We start from the raw sequence: 19601 nt of genomic DNA, 5'->3' as shown, positions 1-19601 counted from the left end.
CACCCTGGCACAGCTTACACGCTTCTACTTTTAGAAGTAGCCCCGTGAAAACCTTGAAATAGTGTACTGTAACAGTCCTCAAGCCCACGGCTATTATCACTCACACTACTTTGAAAATGCATGTTTGACATAGAATAGACGATGATGAAAATAAATGTAGCTATACCAGGGTTTCTGCAGGTTTCATCTAGTCAAATTTAAGACTTTTTTAACCCTATTAACACCATTATAAACTAAATTTTAGATGTATACAGGGCTAAACACTAATGATTATTTCCAGGACTTGACATTAACTTTTTTGATCACCAACCACAGGGGCTATTAGTATTCCAACGTTACTAGCCACTCTGCATTTTCACTAGACACAATTTTGTTGTTGGAAAATATTTTTTTATCAATAAATATCACTTTGACATGCTAAAATTACTTGATTTATATTTTGTGTTTTGTCCACGTGCCTCCTCATTCGTTTCACATTTTGTATGTCATGTATGAGCAAATGGTTCATGGTTTCATAGTGTTATATGCAATTATTATACTACGCAATTATGCAATTATTATACTAGTGTCATATGCAATTAGTTTTTTTATTTCACATGACTTTTCAGAACTCAAAATTAAGGATTTACCAAATTTATCTCTGACCACATCGAACAATAATTATTTCTTAGCCACAAAATTTAAATGTGTCAAAACAAGCTAAATATAGCTACATGCTATACTTTTTATTTAACAAAACATTTCTTAAAAAAAAAAAAAGACTTTTAAAAATAATTATTGTCATGTATCAAAAATATGCACAGTAATCTGTCCTCGCTAAAGGTCTCTCAGATCACCAGTTAACTACACATAAATGGAGAGTTAATCTCCTATTAAAGCAATGCTGTTGTAAAAAAAAAAAAAAAAAAAAAAGATAATTAAACCATATTAACAAAAATGACCGTACGCAAAAGAAAGCAGGTGAAAAACATGCTATGTGATAATGAAAGGATGATCAAACGGTTAGGGCCAATTAATAATCTGTTTAAAGTGAGAGCAACCTGTGCTGCTTACAAAAAGACACATTTGGAGCTCTTGAAAGCAGCAAGACTGGGTGCACTAGTATAAGTTTTTGTCTATTCTTTATGAAAGAGAACTGACCACAGAGGCGTTCCAGGCACGGTTGCTTCAAGCAAGGAAATAGGAGCGCGCACAAGCTTTAAACAGTCACACGCATCACATAATCTATTAGCGCGATTAATCATCCTCTCATTCGGTATTCACCTGCTTTCTATTGCTTGTGCGAAAGCAGTTATTTTTGTTAGTTGTGCTGTTTCTCGATTCTAAGATCACATTTGCACGCATATTGGGTCATCCTTATTCACCTTATTCTTCCCCAATGAGCAGGCGCAGAATCTTTTTGCCTCCAGACTTCCGGTCTCATTCACTTCCATTCGTTTTTAGACCTTAAAAACTGCTCGTTTTGCTGTTCGATGTTGCAAACTGATCTTTTCTTATTATGTTATTCTATTTGGTCTGTACATGCAAACATTTGTTTGTAGAGCAAGTAGTTTGACCGTTTTCTGCCGTATATTTTTCCTAGTCATTTCTCCCATAGGCGACTGAATCGGAAGTTCTAAAACAATCGCAAAAACAGGCACACTTCTGGATTCTAGAATTAGGTCAATAGTCGGACCCTGCTTTTAAGAAAACCACAATTTAAAAATGATTTTCAACCAGCCAAAGTGGCTAGTGGAAGTGACTGTCTAACCCACCAAAGCTGAAATCTACCCGCATTTCGAGGATTGGCGGGTGTTAATGTTAAGCCCTGATTATTTTGAATGGTTAACACAAAAAAAAAAAATAAATAAATAAAAAATCTAATGTAAACAGCCATGAACATAACGAAACGGTAGTAAATTTGGCCAAAATGTATTGTTAAGTGTTTTTTTTTCTTTTTTTTTTTCCATTTTCAAAAAAATTCCCCAAAATATGTGGCAAAATAAGATTTGTCACCAAAAATCATTCCATTTGCTAAAAACAGAGACAGCTGTGGCCAAATTAAGACTCAAAATCACCTCAGAGTGGATGAAAATATCCCCATTAGCACACAAGGGTTAAGTGAACTTAACAGTTCTAAGTTGGAACAGAAATACTTTACATTTTTTTAAAGTAAAATCACAAAAAAGTTATGCCAACACAAAACAATTAAGTTAACTTAACCTTGTCGTTTTTACAAATTTAAGTTGAGTGTACAGAAAACAATTAGGTTGTGCCAAAAAACAAAATTATTGAATTGTTTGCAGAATTGTGTTTATTCAGCTCATTTTGTATAATTGGTTTAAACTAGAAGCTAATAATAATAATAATAATAATAAATAATATTTATTTTGAGAGTATAACTTTTAAATACACTTTTAGTGTATACAATTGATCGACACCATACATGCATCATACTGCAGAACCAAATAGTGCAGTCCCACTCTCTAGCCAATAGTCAGAAAACCATTAAATGCTCATGCACTTACACTGCAGAGTCTATAGGGCGACTGCATTTGATGATTACACAGGGCACGTATAGACTGTTCTGCTACGTTTGTGAGTGTGACTTCTGGGAAATTAAGTCTGGTAATGGGTGGAGGGTAAAGTTGCATTGCCAGGACCTGAGACATCAGCTTCAAAGCTCCAGTAAAGCTCCATTCACTTCCAGAACAACATCCACAACAAGAGAGTGTGCTGTATTCTGGTTGGTTTGAAATGTCACGAGGATGAATATTCATTAGATCTTTAGCAGAGGTGTGATGTAACATGCTATTGCAGCCTCTGTCTAGACGGTTCTCCTCATTTACATTGTTTTAAAGCATTGTTTTAGTATACATTATTCAACTGATAAGAAAATCAGCCAGGAAATGCATTTTGCTCCCACTGTGCTGACAAGGTGAACAGGTGCTTGCAGGCTGTTTCCATTTCCAGAGAGGGGAATTCGAGACACATGGCTGTTTCCCGTTTGCCTGGAAACCCTGAGGTAATGTGGCTACTTCAAAAGTGGAAGATCACACACCTTCTGTGTTTCTTTCCTACTGTTGCAGTGCACAGATTTCTCCTCCCAATTATTATTTGCTGTCAGACTGAGGAACAGCATTGGTTGATATCCTTTTTTAAATGCCTCTAATATGTGTAAGCTGAAAAATTGTAACATTCTGAGAATAATGTGTTGTGTATTTGTTAACCTTGTGTGCCTTTTGGGATGATTTCCTCCGATCTGGGGTGATTTTGAGTCTTCATTTGGCCATAACTTCCCAAGTGTTTCAGCAAATTAAGTGATTTTTGGTGATACAACTTATTTTGAGACATATTTTGGGAAAATACTTTGAAAAATAAAATCAACAATACACTTTGGACAAATGTACTACCCTTTCTTTATGTTTGTGCCTGTTTTTGTCCCGATTACTTCTATTATAATGACATTATTTTGTAATTATTCATTCATTTTCCTTTGGCTTAGTCCCTTTATTTATTAGAGGTCGCCAAAGTGGAATGAACTACCAACTTATCCAGCATTTTTTACACAGTGGATGCCCTTCCAGCTGCAACCGATTACTGGGAAACATCCATACACTCACATTCACACACATACACTACGTCCAATTTAGTTTATTCAGTTCACCTATACCACATGTCTTTGGACTGTGGGGAAAACCAAAGCATCTGGAGGAAACCCATGCCAACACGGGGAGAACATGCAAACTCATAGAGAAATTCCAACTGTGCTCTTGCTGTCAGGCGACAGTGCTAACCAATGACCCACCGTGTCGCCCTTTTTGTAATCATACATTCTTGATTGTTGCTGGACTCCCCTGTTTGGATGAGGTAAAATTGTACATTATCACTGTTGATCATCAGTGGCAGTGCAAGAAAAGCTTAGTTTCTGCCTTATATATGGGATATTGTGTGTGTGTGTGTGTGTGTCATTGTAATGCAAGTCAATGGGGCAAAAAGAGCCTCAAACATAACGAAAGGGTGGTAAATTTAAACAGTACACAAGGGTTGACATGTCATATGAAAAACTGCAAGTAGAATAATTTTTTTTTTTACTTAAGTAAAAGTCAAATTTTGTATGTATTGCTATTATTATAATTTTAAATGTGCAATGTTGCTGTTTGAGCGTGACAACAAAAGAAAAAAAAAAAAAACTTAAAACCAAGTCATTTAAAAACTGATTCTGTATATGAAGGGTATGTGCATGATGTCACAGTCAGCTGGAGTGAATGCGGCTCCGCTCACTTAGTGGCAAAAAAAAAATAAAAAATCTAGTGGCATGATTGGTTTTCAGCATGAATGCTGCAATAGAATGCAAAAACATAACTAGAACAAGAAAGAACTTTGCAATTGACTGTACAAAGAGATTTGACACTAAATCCGAGGTTTATTTTAACAGAAAAGAGAAGCAAACAAATCACTGTAATTCTCAAAAACAAATGAAATCCAGGCAGTAAAACTCGAGTGTGCAGTTATCACCTCTTAATAAGTTAATTGTTGATGCACTGTAAAATCATACCCTATATACAATACTCTTTATGAAATTTTAATGCATCTTACTGACATCTCAATTAAATATTTACCATTTCAAAGGGATGGTTCATTTGACAATTTAATTGACCTCATAATTTACTCTCCCTTATGTGTTTTTAAACCTATTCGATTTTGTTTCTTCTATTAAAAACAAAATAAGATATTTTGAAGAACTCTGGTTGCTGGGACTTATTGAAAAATACTATGGAAGTCAATCGGTGGCAGCTATCAGCATTCTTCAGAATATCTTATTTTGTGTTCAACAGAAGAAAGAAACTTAAATAGGATTAAACAAGTAAAAGGAGATGGTAAATTACTTTTTTTTTTCTTTTGATGAACTATGCCTTTAAATTAATATTAAATTAAATTAAATTAAAAACAAAACACACAATTACCCGCACTATGATCAAGTAAAATAATAATTAAAAACAAATCTAAAAAATCAAAACCTTGAAACGTCTTTTAAAACAATGTTAATGCCTGAATGGTGATTTTTTATTTTTTTTTTAAATCTTTGTCTTTGTTTTGAATCCTCAAAAATCAGTCATCTTATGTTAGCTCAAAAATAAATAAATAAATAAATAAATAAATAAATAAATAAAATTAATTAATTAACTAATAACATTAAGTAAAAATAAAAAAAAACAAATTCATAAATACATAAATAAATAAAATCAATAAATACATAAAAATAAAACAAAAACAAAACAAAACAACAAGAAATAACATGATTGCAGTTCAAGTGTACTGCCACTGTAGTGCTGGAGTTACTGTATGAACCATGTATCTATTTCCATCGTGTGTGTGTGTGTGTGTGGGTTGTGTGGGTTGAGGTTGTGACTCAGGTCTTGGCACACAAGTCTGGTGGCAAAATATCCTCTCCTAAATCATATGTCATATGATTTCATCTCTCTAAGCATCATGCCATTTATAAATGGCATGACCAGTTATCTTCTTATGTGCCATCGGTTTCAATTTCCCCCTGTGTCTGACTTTCAGGAATCCTCCAGCAGGGGTCCTGAGACCTGACAAACCCTTTTTTTTTTTTTTTGGTCAAGTGGAGTGAAAATGAAATATGAAAAATAAAGAGAAGATCAGGTGCAAGTCTTTTTCACACCTCTGCAGGCATACACACCTGCTCAGTTGTGATTATTTTCACCTACCCACTCCCACCGCTCTTAAGGGGTTTGTAACCTTTGGAGAAAATTGGAAAAAAGGGAGAAGAAAATAAAACGAGAACCTGCAAAGACAAAGTTCACCCAAAATTGAAAACATTTTTTTGATATAATTTTTTTTTTACTTCTAAGGAGTTGTCGACATAGAGGTGAATCAGATTTTGGTAAAAACACAAATAATACAAACATAAAAATAAAACAAAACAAAACATCAGAAAAATGAGTTGTGTGTAATAACAACGAAACGACAGAAGATGAAAATGCTGAACTACTAAATTGTATTTAATACTTTATATAAAAGGCTGTTTTTGGTGATGGCAGCTTAAACACGCCTCTCATTTGGAGAATGAAGTCACATGAATAGCTCAGGTGTGAGTTTCTGTGGGTGTCATTTATCAAATCTGAACTTTATTTTGTATTTTCTATTGGATTCAAGTCAGGTGATTGGCTTGGCCATTCTACAGCTTGATTATCTTGCTCTGAAAGCATTTGAGAGTAACCTTGGCTATGTTTTGCATCATTGTCTTGCTGAAATGTCCACCCTGGTTTCATCTTCACCCTCCTGCTAATGTAGATGTTGGACTGAAGCAGCTGATATTCATTTACAATGATAAAGGGCTGTAGGTTGCTAAAGAACTATCGAGAGATTTCAGCTACTGTCAGGGCTTTTCCTGCCTTTCTACACCTCCCTTTCTTCATGTGTTCAATAATTTTACCCTGTGCTATTTCATTTTTGCTATTTATTAGTTCACACATAATTTGTGAACTAATTAGTTTTGTTCTCTTTGCATATATGGATTTCTTCAGCTACTACCAAGTTAACGGCAACTTTAGAAATGTTTTCTGAGAAAAAATGCTGACGTATTCAATACTTATTTGGTCCATTGTATGTAACAGTAGCTCATATGTCATAACAATAATTATTAGATTTTTTTTTTTCAAACCACTAGGTTTTATTAGTTTAAGCAAAAGCTTATTATTTAAATGTAATTAAATAATAAATGAACACTTTCATGTTCATTACAATTTTTAATAACACTTTACGGTAAAATTATATTGGTTATTTCTAAATGACTGTAATTATTAACATGAACAAATAACAACACTTTTATAACAGCATTTATACACAAAAATAAATATATGAAACCCTTTAACAGGCATTGTAGCCACCTGGTTGACCTGTTATCCATATGTTAGCATTATTATTTTAATTGCTTGTTACTATTTATCAGAGCTGTGTCAGCATATTATTTAATACAAGATGTGAATTTTTTTTTCAAGGAGTACACCTCAAAGGGTTAACAAGCATGAATTTGTATTTTAATAATGCATTAGTAAAGGTTGAACTATGCATATAAAATGCACATAAATTGTTCATTATTAGTTTATGTTAAATACATTAACTAACATTAACTTATGAAACCTTATAATGTGACCGATACTGTATGTTTTATTGTAATAGGAAAAGGTGAGAATAGAACTAAGAACTACTTTATAATAATGTTATTATTATCAAACACTACTTGATTTAATTTTATTTTCCAGTACAGTTCCAGTTCATTTTACTGCCAGTACATCATTCATTAATATGGTGTAAAGCACATCTAACCCTGATTTATCCCTTGCATATACAGTTAAAGTCAGAATTATTACCCCCCCCCCCCCCCTCCCCTGTTTATTTTTCCCCAAATGTCTGTTTAACGGAGCAGATTTTTTCAACACATTTCTAAACATATATAGTGTGACCAATATGCCATGATAGCAGTAAATAATATTTGAATAAATATTTTTTAAGACACTTCTGTACAGCTTAAAGTGACATTTAAAGGCTTAACTAGGTTAATTAGGTTAACTAGGCAGGTTAGGGTAATTAGGCAAGTTATTGTATAATGATGGTTTGTTCTGTAGACTATCGGAAAAAAATATATATCATAAAGGGGCTAATAATTTTGACCTTAATTTTTAAAAAAATTATTATTAAAAACTGCTTTTATTCTACCCAAAATAAAACAAATAAGACTTTCTCTAGAAAAAAAAAAAAAAAAAAAATATATATATATATATATATATATATATATATATATATATATATATATATATATATATATATATATATATATATATATATTATCAGACATACTGTGAAAATTTCCTTGCTCGGTTAAACACCATTTGGTAAATATTTAAAAAAGAAAAAAAATTAAAAGGGGGGCAAATAATTCTGACTTGAACTATATATTCTGCATGTTCTGCTAGATACATAAAATGTGTTGACTATTTAACTGAATCCATTAAAAATCCAATTTTGATCAGATCATTTTTAAAGATTTGACTCAAAAAAACAATGTGTTTATGAATCCAACACAGCCTCGTCCCTCATGAACTCTCATTAAAGCGCCACGGAGATTTAGGGCAGAAGTCAAGGTTTTCGCTGAATAATGACTTAAACTTCAGTGTTTTTCTTATATAATATAACTGGAATATAACCTTAGAAAGCATGGATTATTAAAGAACATGATGTGTTTTTATTTATTTTGTAGTCATTATGCAGCTTTAAAGCTCCAGATTTCATTATGTTAAATGCAATGCAAGGAATTAGACTTCATGCGTTTCACGAAAGCAGGAAAATATCTGAAATGAGATGAAGCTGAGTAAATAATGACCAAAGTGTTCTTTTTGGGTGAACTCTGCCCATAATTTGAAATGTATTGTGCTGTGGCGGATTTAGACATAAGCAGTATGGGTGATCAGCCAGGGTGGCAACTTGCTGGGGGCGGCATGGGAAAAAGATGAAAAAAAAAAAGTGCCCAAGTAAAAGCTTTGAGATGTGATTTACTTTATTCAAGTGTATCAATTTAGAATGGCAATCCCAGAATAAAGACATCAGGGGCTATTCACATTTGTTACTTTTTGCATGCGCAAGTTTGTTATTCTTTATGTTCAATTTGAACAATGCTGGTGAAAACAAATTGACGCATGTGCGCAGAAAGCCATTCCTGCATGCCTCACACATGCTTCTCCTGATCCTGGTTGTTTACATGAACATCGATACAGCATGTGTCAACATGCAAGTCGACAAAACTAATCTTTTCATAATACGATGACGATGTTACTTTGACTAAGCATGGCTATGAAACAGAAAGGAGGGATAATGAGTCAGAGAGAAAACTACTACATAACATTAATTCTATGAGTCGGATCTAAAACAAGATTGTTTTGTATATTATAGAATTGTCATAATAAATAATTATGCAAAAGTCTTAGCATATTTCTCCAGTTATGTCCTTACGTTGTTTTTCAGTAACATTTAGGATTGATTTCTGTCATTTATTTATAATAATAATAATAATAATAATAATACCAACAACAACAACAACAACAACAACAACAATAATAATAATAATAATAATAATAATAATAATAATAATAATAATAATAATAATAATAATAATAATAATAAAAATGTAATATTAATTAAAAACATAATATTATATAAGTGGTGGGCTGTTATAAGCGTTAACGCAAGACTATTATTAGGCAATAAAAAAAAAAATAATAAAAAATGCAGGATGCCCTTCTGGATCTTTCACTTACTTTGAAGACACTACTGACTATGTTTACATGGACATCAGTAATCTAGTTATTTGCCTTAATAGGCAATAATATATCTTTACGTGAAGTGCTTTCATGTAAGAGTTTCCTGTAATTTTGGGTGACTTTAACTGCAGTACAGCAGTTTCACTTTAACAAATGAACATTTCATTCATGCCCCCGTGACAAACTGGGGTATTAGACACAAATGAGGAGTAAGGACTGGTGGAACAGTGTTATGGAATTTAATAACGCACGCCAAATGGAAAAAAAAAAACTTCCGTAATTTTGTGAGTTTGGATCTTGTCAGAAAATATGGCGAAAAGTCCTACATAACAGTAATAGTTTGACTGCGTTGTTTACTTCAATAATGCCACCAATACATGCATACTGCATGTCTTAATTCCATTTCTGTTTAGTTCAGACTTTAGTCAGATAAAGGTAATCAAAAATCGCTGTTTGGAGCTTATGTAGGCCTACAGTTCAACAGTTTGTGATGCATTTTGGAAAACGGAGAAGAGCCTCTGGTCTAATGCGCCACCTGCTTTGAGAAACCCGTACTCAAAGACTTACTTTTAGTCATCAAGTCAACAGTTATACCATTTCACTAATTTTATGATGCATTTTTCATTTTTTTGTCATTATTTAGCTTTATTTCATTACCTTGAAAACAATACAAAGAATTAGACTTCATATGTTCATGAAAGCAGGAAAATATCTGACATCAAATATAACTGATTAGAATAAGGATTGAATTGTTATTTTTGAGAGAACTCTACCTTTAATTTGAAACGTATAGCATGTTTTTGCATTAACACTTTCCTTTTTCCTACCCAATAGGAGCCTTTCTGTGGCATTGTGCTTGTCTTAAATCTTTGGTTGGTTTTCTTATATAACATAACTCGAATATAGGAAAAGAAGGCATGGATTTTTATAGACCAAATTTATGATGCGTTTTTAAATAATTTTAGCCATCATATAGCTTTATTGCTCCCGATTTCAAAACATTGAAAACAATGTAAGAAATATGACTTCATATGTTTCACAGAAGCAGGAAAATATCTGAATTGAGATGTAGCTAACTAAATAATGACTGAACTGTTCTTTTTGGGGGAACTCTGCCCTTAATTTGAGACGTATTGTTTGTTTTTTTGCATAAACATCTGTTCCCTACCCAATAGGAGCCTCCCAGTGGCATCATGCTTGTCTCAAATCTATTGGTTGTACATTATCCCAGGGCACACATTGGAAAACAATGATGTGTACTGAAATTTATGGAGCGAGAAACCACTCTCTCTTTCTCTCCCCTCACCTTCTCTTCTTCCCTCCATTGTCTGGTTGCTTGCCAATCGTCACGTCTTCCTACCCTCCTACACACATCTTGTCTTACTTACTCTGCTCTTCTCTCTCACATGTAATTTCTCCCCCTTTTTCATGGCCTCTCCGTCTCTGCACCCTTTTCTCACCCTCTCGTTCTCTAGAGGTCCTTTTATTCTTTCTTTGCATCCTTGAAGTCTCCACTAGCTTCTTTGCTCTCTTCTATTGCCCAAACAAGTGCACACACATGCACACACACAGCAGTCTGCGTTAATGAAACATTAATGGGGCACAGACTGTGCCTCCTCTGCAGTCAGAGTTTGATCCTTACCCTTCAAAGCAAATCACACACACATACGCATACACACACACACACACACAAGCAAAACGCAATCCTCTGCATTACCAGAACATTGTGTAAAGATAAAACACCCGGTGCGTCAGATACTTCAATGTTTTTTAGGAGTTTTCTGTCTGAAGAGGTGATTAGAAAACCCCTTTCAAGTTCCGTTAGCGTTGTCTGAGGCCTCTTATCCAGCAACATCAAACACCACAAAAACACACACACAAATGGAGCCCACTCATTTCATTACAGCACTCGATCTCATCTAGTAGTTTGCAGCCAAAATGTCTTTAGCAGGTGCTTTGTGATGGGCTAGGACTTAAGACAGGCTTATCCATCCACCCTTTCATCCATTCATACATAAATCCAAACATCTATCCTTACATCCAATCATTCATCCATACATACATCCAATCAATCATTCATCCATACATAGATACATCCATCCATCCATCCATTCATTCATCCATCCATACATACACCCAATCACCCATCCAACTATATCCATCCATACACCCAATCACCCATCCATCTGTCCATACATCCATCCATCCACCCATCCACCCAATCAACCATCCATCAGTCCATCAATCTATCTACCCATCCATCTACCCATCCATCCATCCATCCATCCATCCATCCATCCATCCATCCATCCATCCATCCATCCATCCATCAGTCCATCCATCTATCTACCCATCCATCCATCCATCCATCCATCCATCCATCAATCACTCAATCCAACCACTCATCCATTTATTTAGCCATCTGTCAATCCATGCATCTAATCATCCATACATCCGCCATACATCCATCCATCCATCCATCTGCCAAACCCTGTTAATCCATCCATCCATCCATCCATCCATCCATCCATCCATCCATCCATCCATCCATCCATCCATCCATCCATCCATCTATCTATCTATCCATTTAACCATCCATCCATCCATCCATCCATCCATCCATCCATCCATCCATCCATCCATCCATCTTTCTATCTATCTATCTATCTATCTATCTATCTATCTATCTATCTATCTATCTATCTATCTATCTATCTATCTATCTATCTATCTATCTATCCATCATCTATCTATCTATCTATCTATCTATCTATCTATCTATCTATCTATCTATCTATCTATCTATCTATCTATCTATCTATCTATCTATCTATCTATCTATCTATCTATCTATCTATCTATCTATCTATCTATCCAACCATACATCAATCCAACCATCACATCATAAAATCAATACAATCACCCATCCACCCATTTAACCATCCAATCATCCATCCATAAATCAATCCATCCATCCATTCATCAATCCAATCATCCGTCCATCTGTCCATCCATCAATCCATCCATCCATCCATCCATCCATCCATCCATCCATCCATCCATCCATCCATCCATATTTACAACTATGGTAAAAATTAAGAGACCAACTGGAAATTCTCAGCGTTTCTGTATTTTTTTTAATAGAAAAAAAAAAGTATTTTGTTTCATTCAGACAAGAAAATATAAATGGCAATATTTTTTCAATAGAAATAGAAAGTAGAAAATAGAAAATGTGTATGCTATAATAAAGTAATATCACACAGGTAGAAGTGCCATTTCAAACTTATTTTACACTGTTCAATAAACCTAAAAAAAGTATATTGATTTATTTGTGCATAAAACAATGCAGTGTTTTATGAATATGTTTTTGAGTCAATCATTTATTTATTCTGCCCACTTGCTTAATTTCTAAACGGACTGTCATTTCGAACAAAACATTTGAATAAATGTTTCAGTGACCCACATAACAAAATGTCTGGTGTTTCACTGCCACTACAGTTTATGTCAGCTGGTACTATAACTCTAGCTGAATGTATGTATGGGTACATTATTGAGGGTCAGAATCATGTATTTCCAATGAGCCTGGGTTGTAAAAACAACTCTGGCACTGTATTACATCACCACAAATCTGTCTTTATGATGGTGTGGTGAAGTGAAACCAGCAAACAGACTAGTGAAAAAAATCCACAGTTTTTCTTCATCCAAGATACATAATTATTCACCTATAATGGTGACTGAATACTGGTGCATCCATAGAAGAAAAATCGTGGGACGGTTGAAGTCACAATTATTAGCCATATTGTGAATTTGTTTTTCTTTTTAAACATTTGTCAAAGATGTTTAACAGAGCAAGGACATTTTCACAGTATTTTCTATAATATATAATATATTTCTATAAATTCTTTTAATATTTAAAACCGTTTTAAGGTCAATATTATTAGCCCCCTTAAGCTATTTTTTTTTTAATTTTCTACAGAACAAACCGTCATTATACACTGGCTTGCCTAATTACTCTAACTTGCCTAATTAGGTCTTTCAATTGCACTTTAACCTGAAGACTAATATCTTGAAAAATATCTACTAAAATATTATGGGTCACACTTTACAATAAGGTTCATTAGTTAATGTTTATTAATGCATTTACTAACATGAACAAACAATGAACAATACATTTAGTACTGTATTTGTTCATGTTAGTTAACGTTAGTTAATGAAAATACAGTAGTTCATTGTTAGTTCATGTTAACTCATGGTGCATTAACTAATGTTAACAAGCATGGACTTGGTTGTTAATAAAGCATTAGTAAATGTTTATTTATGATTAATAAATGCTGTACGTGTGTTGTTCATGATTAGTTCATGTTAGTAAATGCATTAACTAATGAACCTTATTGTAAAGTGTTACCATATTATGTACTGTCTTCATGGCAAAAATAAAAAGAAATCACTTATTAGAAAGTAGTTATTGAATTTATTATGTTTAGAAATGTGTCTTCTTTCATTTAAACAGACACTGAGGAAAACATATACAGGGGGCTAATAATTCAGGAGGAATGAATTCTTACTTTAAAGACAAATAATTCCGACTTCAAATATATATATAAAAAAATAGGCCATAGAAAATCAAATGCGAGACAGATTTCCCTTTCCTTTTCTTGGCTTCCTTCTTCTCTCTCTGTCCTAGCACACAGTTTATGCGGGTATGTGCTTTTGACAGTCAAAGGCCACACCACTGGGCCTCGATGGGGCTTCTGAGCTTTCACTGACACTCACTCTCAAATGCTTCACGCTTAAATCCCTGCGCTTCTTTCTCAAGCTGAGGAGCAAGTAAGGCCAGTGGTGGGACATTGTGATACACTAAACCCCTTGACACGGAGAGATGAAGTCTTTGCCTTGCACCGGCTCACCTCATTTCTTGCCGACTCGTGGTTAAATAAACAAACACACACACACACACACACACATACACATACAAGACACACATACTGTATTTGTACTGCTTCAAAAAGCAAACCCCAGGCATAAACTGAACAGGAAAGAAATCCCATGTATTTTCTTCAGTGTATTTCTTTTCCTTTTCTTTCAGGAAAGGTTACATTTATTAAAAAAAAAATTATGACAGAAAGTATTTTTCAGCATTGCTAAATTTCAATTAACAAATAAAAGCAGCCTTGGATATACTAAAAGGGAAAGTTCATGTAGAAATGAGAATTTACTTACTGTTTAAACACCCTCAAGCGGTTTCAGACCTTTGTGAGTTTCTTTATTCTGTTAAAAACTAAAGAAGATATTTTGCTGAAAACATGTAACTATAGTACTAGTCTTTTTATTAATCTGGGTTTGCCACAGCAGAGTGAACCGCTAACTTATCCAGCACATGTTTCATGCAGCCGATGCCCGCCAGCTGTACTGGGAGAACATGCAAACTTCACACATAAACAGCAACTGATATAGCTGGGGCTCGAACCGGCGACTTTTTGCTGTGAGGCGATTGTGCCACCCACTGCGCCATAATGCTGCTGATTACAGATAACTCGCTTATATATGTATATATACCCGCCCAACTGCTCGTTAACGCAAATTTCTAATCAGCCAATTACATGGCAGCAACTCAATACATTTAGGCCTGCATACATGATCAAAACGATCTGCTGCATTTCAAACTGAGAATGAGAATGGGGAATTTAATTGACTTTCAATGTGGCTTGGTTGTTGGTGCCAGACAGACTGGTCTGAGTATTTCAGAAACTTTTGATCGACTGGAATTTTCACGCACAACCATCTCTAGGATTAACAGAGAATTGTCTGAAAAAGAGAAAATATCCAGTGAGTGGCAGTTCTGTGTGTGCAAATGCTTTGATGATGCCAGAGGTCAGAGGAGAATGGCCAGACAGTTTCAAGCTGACAGAAAGACAACAGTAACTCAAATAACCACTCGTTACAACCGAGGTATGCAGAAGAGCATCTCTGAACACACAACACATCCAACCTTGAGGCAGATGGGCTACAGCAGCAGAAGACCACACCGGGTGCCACTCCTTTCAGCTAAGAACCGGAAACTGAGGCTACAATTCGCACCGGCTCACCAAAATTTTACAATAGAAGATTGGAAAAATGTTGACTGGTCTGATGAGTCTCGGTTTCTGCTGCAACATTTGAATGGTAGGGTCACAATTGGGCATCAAGAACATGAAAGCATGGATCCAACCTGCCTTGTATCAATGGTTCAGACTTGTGGTGGTGGTGTAATGGTGTGGGGCATATTTTGTTGACACAATTCGAGTCTATTAGTACCGATTGAGCATCATGTTAACGCCGAAGCCTACCTGAGAATTGTTTTTCAATCTCTTCATGACCACAGTGTACCCATCTGCTGATGGTCACTTCCAGCAGGATTACACACCATGTCATAAAGCGCAAATCTTCTCAGACTGGTTTCTTGAACACAACAATGAGTTGACTGCAATTAAATTGCCTCCACAGTCACCTGATCTCAATCCAATAGAGCACCTTTGGGATGGGGTGGAACGGATGTCCAGCTGACAAATCTGCAGCAACTGTGTGATGCTATCATGTAAATATGGACCAATATCTCTGAGGAATATTTTCAGTACCTTGTTAAATCTGTCATGAAGGATTAAGGCAGTTCTGAAGGTGAAACGAAGTCCAACCCAGTACTAGTATGGTGTACCTAATAAAGTGGCCAGTTAGTGTATGTATACTGTATATAGTGTTTAATAGATGTAAGAAAGTCAAACAGGCTTGGAACAAGCACAAAAATTAGCAAACGATGGCAGCGCTTTCAATATTTAGCGAACTATTTCTTTAAGAACATCAACTGCAGCAAGTGTAACTTGTATTTTTGAGGGCATTTTTGTGTACAATGTACAGAATATTTGTATTGAAAACACAAACATGGTTACCCTGTCAGAAATATATTTAATTAGAGAATCAGCAAATTGACATTTTGCAACTCTTAAAACTTCAAAACACAAATGAAGCTGAGGATTTCTGTGTAGCTCCACAGCATTCCAGCCTATCTAAAAAAAATTATGCAAGCACTGGACTTGATCAAAATTGCAGAGTGTTGAGTAAGCAAGTGTTCAGACTTGTAGTAGATTCTAAACTCCTATAGATGCTGCTTGGTCATTTGGAAGTCGATGAATGGAAAGCAGCAGTGCATATTACATGATCAGGCTTTCTGCCAACGGTGGCTTATGAGCTCTCCAAAATGTAGTCCTGGAGCTGATCTATGCAACAAGACTGAGAATTCACATTTTTGACAACATGTCTGCTTTAAGAAGACCTCAGGTTTCGTGCAGTTGTCTGTGTGGGTGAACTGTTGGCTCCATAAAAAGCCGAACAAGTGAAATTGTTATGCTCTGACAAAAATGGTGTCCAGAAAATACAGTGAACTGCTGCAGGTCTTTCCAGAAAACAAATATCCAAGTACAAATGTTTCAATTCATTTTTTTTATTTTTTATTTTTTATTTTTTAGATAAAAAGCCACAACTGCCTTTCTAACTTTTTTTTCATCTTGTGGCAGAAATTGGCTTTCATACAGTATGAGCAAATGACTGCAATTTCATTATTGAGCAAACTGCTCTTTTAACCATTCTTGGAAAAGTTGAACCCCAACAGTTACAGTTCATTTGTGCGACACAACATTAGCAGTAGCACATTGAAACCATTTTGAAAATGGCTCAGTGAAAGTTTTTGCAGATTTTTCTAAGAAAGAATAAGAACCTTAAAGGGATATTTCACCAAAAATTAATATTACATCATGTAGTTTTAAACTTGTATGACTTTCTTTTTTCTGTTGAACACAAAACAAGATATTTTGAAGAATGCTGGATGCTGGAAAACATTGACTTCTATAATAGAAAAAAAAAAATACTATGGAAGTCAATGGGTGCTGGCATTTTATGTTCAACATAAGAAAGAAACAATTGAAGGGTGAGAAAAAGATGTTTCTCTTTTTTTGCACTGTTGCGTTTACAGGTGTGTATCTGTTAGGGTTGGTCCGATAGACGAAGCCATCATCCATCTTCAATGGCCAATAGACAACACGATGCTGAGCCGGCATAGAGGATCAGCTATGCCGGCTCAGCCCTCATTGGAAACCCATAGACTACTGTTCTGTAGACTATTGAAAAACAATTTAGCTTAAAGAGGCTTATAATTTGTCCTTAAAATTGTGTTCAAACAAATTAATAACTGCTTTTATTCTAGCCAAAATACAACAATTAAGACTATAATGAAAATGTTATCAATTTACTTATTTATAAAGTAAATCTGTATAAAAACTTATACAGATTTACAGATTTTAATATATATATATATATATAAACAGCTGAAGTCAGAATTATTAGCCCCCCTGTATTATTAGCGCCCCTGTTTATTTTTTTTCCCCAATTTGTCATGATGACAGCAAATAATATTTTACTTGATATCTTTCAAGAGACTTCTATACAGCTTAAAGTGACATTTAAAGGCTTAACTAGGTTAATAAGGTGAACTAGGCAGGTTAGGGTAATTAGGCAAGTTCGAGTATCAAGTATTGAAAAAAAAAATAAAAACTACTTTTATTCTAGCCAAAATAAAACAAATAAGCATATATATATATATATATATATATATATATATATATATATATATATATATATATATATATATATATATATATATATATATATATATATATAATTAAATCTGCAAATTTATTATTTGTCATTATTCTTGCAAAACAAATCACAAAAACATTTTAAAAAAATATAGGGTCTGTATATGGTATAAACTTATTTTATCATTGAATGCCATTAATAATTATTAAAACTGATATTCAGCAAAAGAGACAGGGTATGTTTCATATATGTGAGTGTAAATGAAAAGGCACTTATAGGCTCTGTTTTGTAATATGCATACAGTGAAGATGACAGTCAAAGCTAGCTACACGATGCCTTAACACTTTTTATGTCTGTTAAATTGTTATTATCATAATGGAAATAGAAAGTTCCTTAACTCATGTTTGTATTGTTAAGAAAGTTATAAAGTACACTGAAGATATATAAAAAGATATGATAAAGTTCCTTTGAAAATTTACTAGATGTGTCCTCGGGAGTTTGTTTTTCATATTAAAATTGCGAAGTCTGAACTTGCAGCTGATTTGAATGTTATCACTCGATTAAATGGGCATTATCAGTGATTATCAGCTGATAGATATGGGCCAATAGGGGCCTTCTGCGCTTAAATGTAGGCTCAGAAGGCTGTATGCATTTATCCACATGGTTAATCAGCTATACAACACATACAGTTGTGGCCGGAAGTTAACAAGAATTATTTATTTTATTTATGAAATTTTTCATTAATTGTATTTTTAACGTCTACCCCTACCCCAACTCTAAACACAATCATCACAATAATGTAAAACAGATCTGGATCTGGAATCTTCTCTATAGCCAATTAACCATGAGAATTATTTATGTTGTTTATTAAATTTCCCATTAACTGTATTTTATTAACGCCTACCCCTACCCTAACCTTAAACCCAAACGTCACAGTAACGTAAAAACAGATGTGGAGTCTTCTCCATTAGTATAGCTGATTAACCATGTGGATGGATGACAACAGCTTTCTGAACCTACCAGTTGGTGCAAAAGGCCTCTATTGGCCCATATCTATTAGCTGATAATCACTGATAACCCTCATTCAATCGAGTGATATCATTCGAAGAGGGTGGAACTTACAAGGAAATGATGCAAGACTGAACCTTGTGTACTTGAATTTGAGGAAAAAGCCCCAATCAGGTGGCGCAAATGTCGGCAGCCACGCCTCTGTTTTCAGATGTCTCCATTGTCCCCACACTGACACAGAGCATTTTAAAACCTAAAGGCCTCTTCACTGTTTTCAAAACGCTCCGTTTTCTGGGCTCGAAAAATCTGGGGTAGTGTGGACAGAAGGCGTAACTATAAAAAAAAAGTTATGCATTTTAAAACTAAAACTTATTAGTGCGAACAGGGCCTAAGACTACATAACTTTATCTTTGGTCTTCATGTTTGACTTGTTTTAGATTGCTTCATATAGCAACTCCTTCACAGCATTCACAATTGCACACACACACACCTCTCTCTCTCTCTCTCTCTCTCTCTCTCTCTCTCTCAGGTTTATTTATTAATCTTTATATGCAGTGAGTATCAGAGTTGCCAGAGATGCCGTCCACAAGCGTGGTTGCAGTCAGACGAGAGGGCAGTTTCCATGGCAACTGAAAGACCAGACCC

The 19601-nt window shown here is 34.6% G+C and overlaps 1 protein-coding gene across 5 annotated transcripts in view; it reads right to left on the bottom strand.

Moving 5' to 3' along the window:
• si:ch211-170a17.1 overlaps nt 1-19601 on the bottom strand; it is an 829907-nt gene that overhangs the window by 101993 nt on the left and 708313 nt on the right. The gene's annotated exons all lie outside the window — the stretch shown is intronic.

The sequence above is a fragment of the Danio rerio genome, chromosome 14 (genome assembly GCF_049306965.1).
Source record: "Danio rerio strain Tuebingen ecotype United States chromosome 14, GRCz12tu, whole genome shotgun sequence".
Lineage (NCBI taxonomy): Eukaryota > Metazoa > Chordata > Actinopteri > Cypriniformes > Danionidae > Danio > Danio rerio.
The sequence above is the reverse complement of the archived record's forward strand: the minus strand, read 5'-3'. Positions and strand labels throughout refer to the sequence as shown.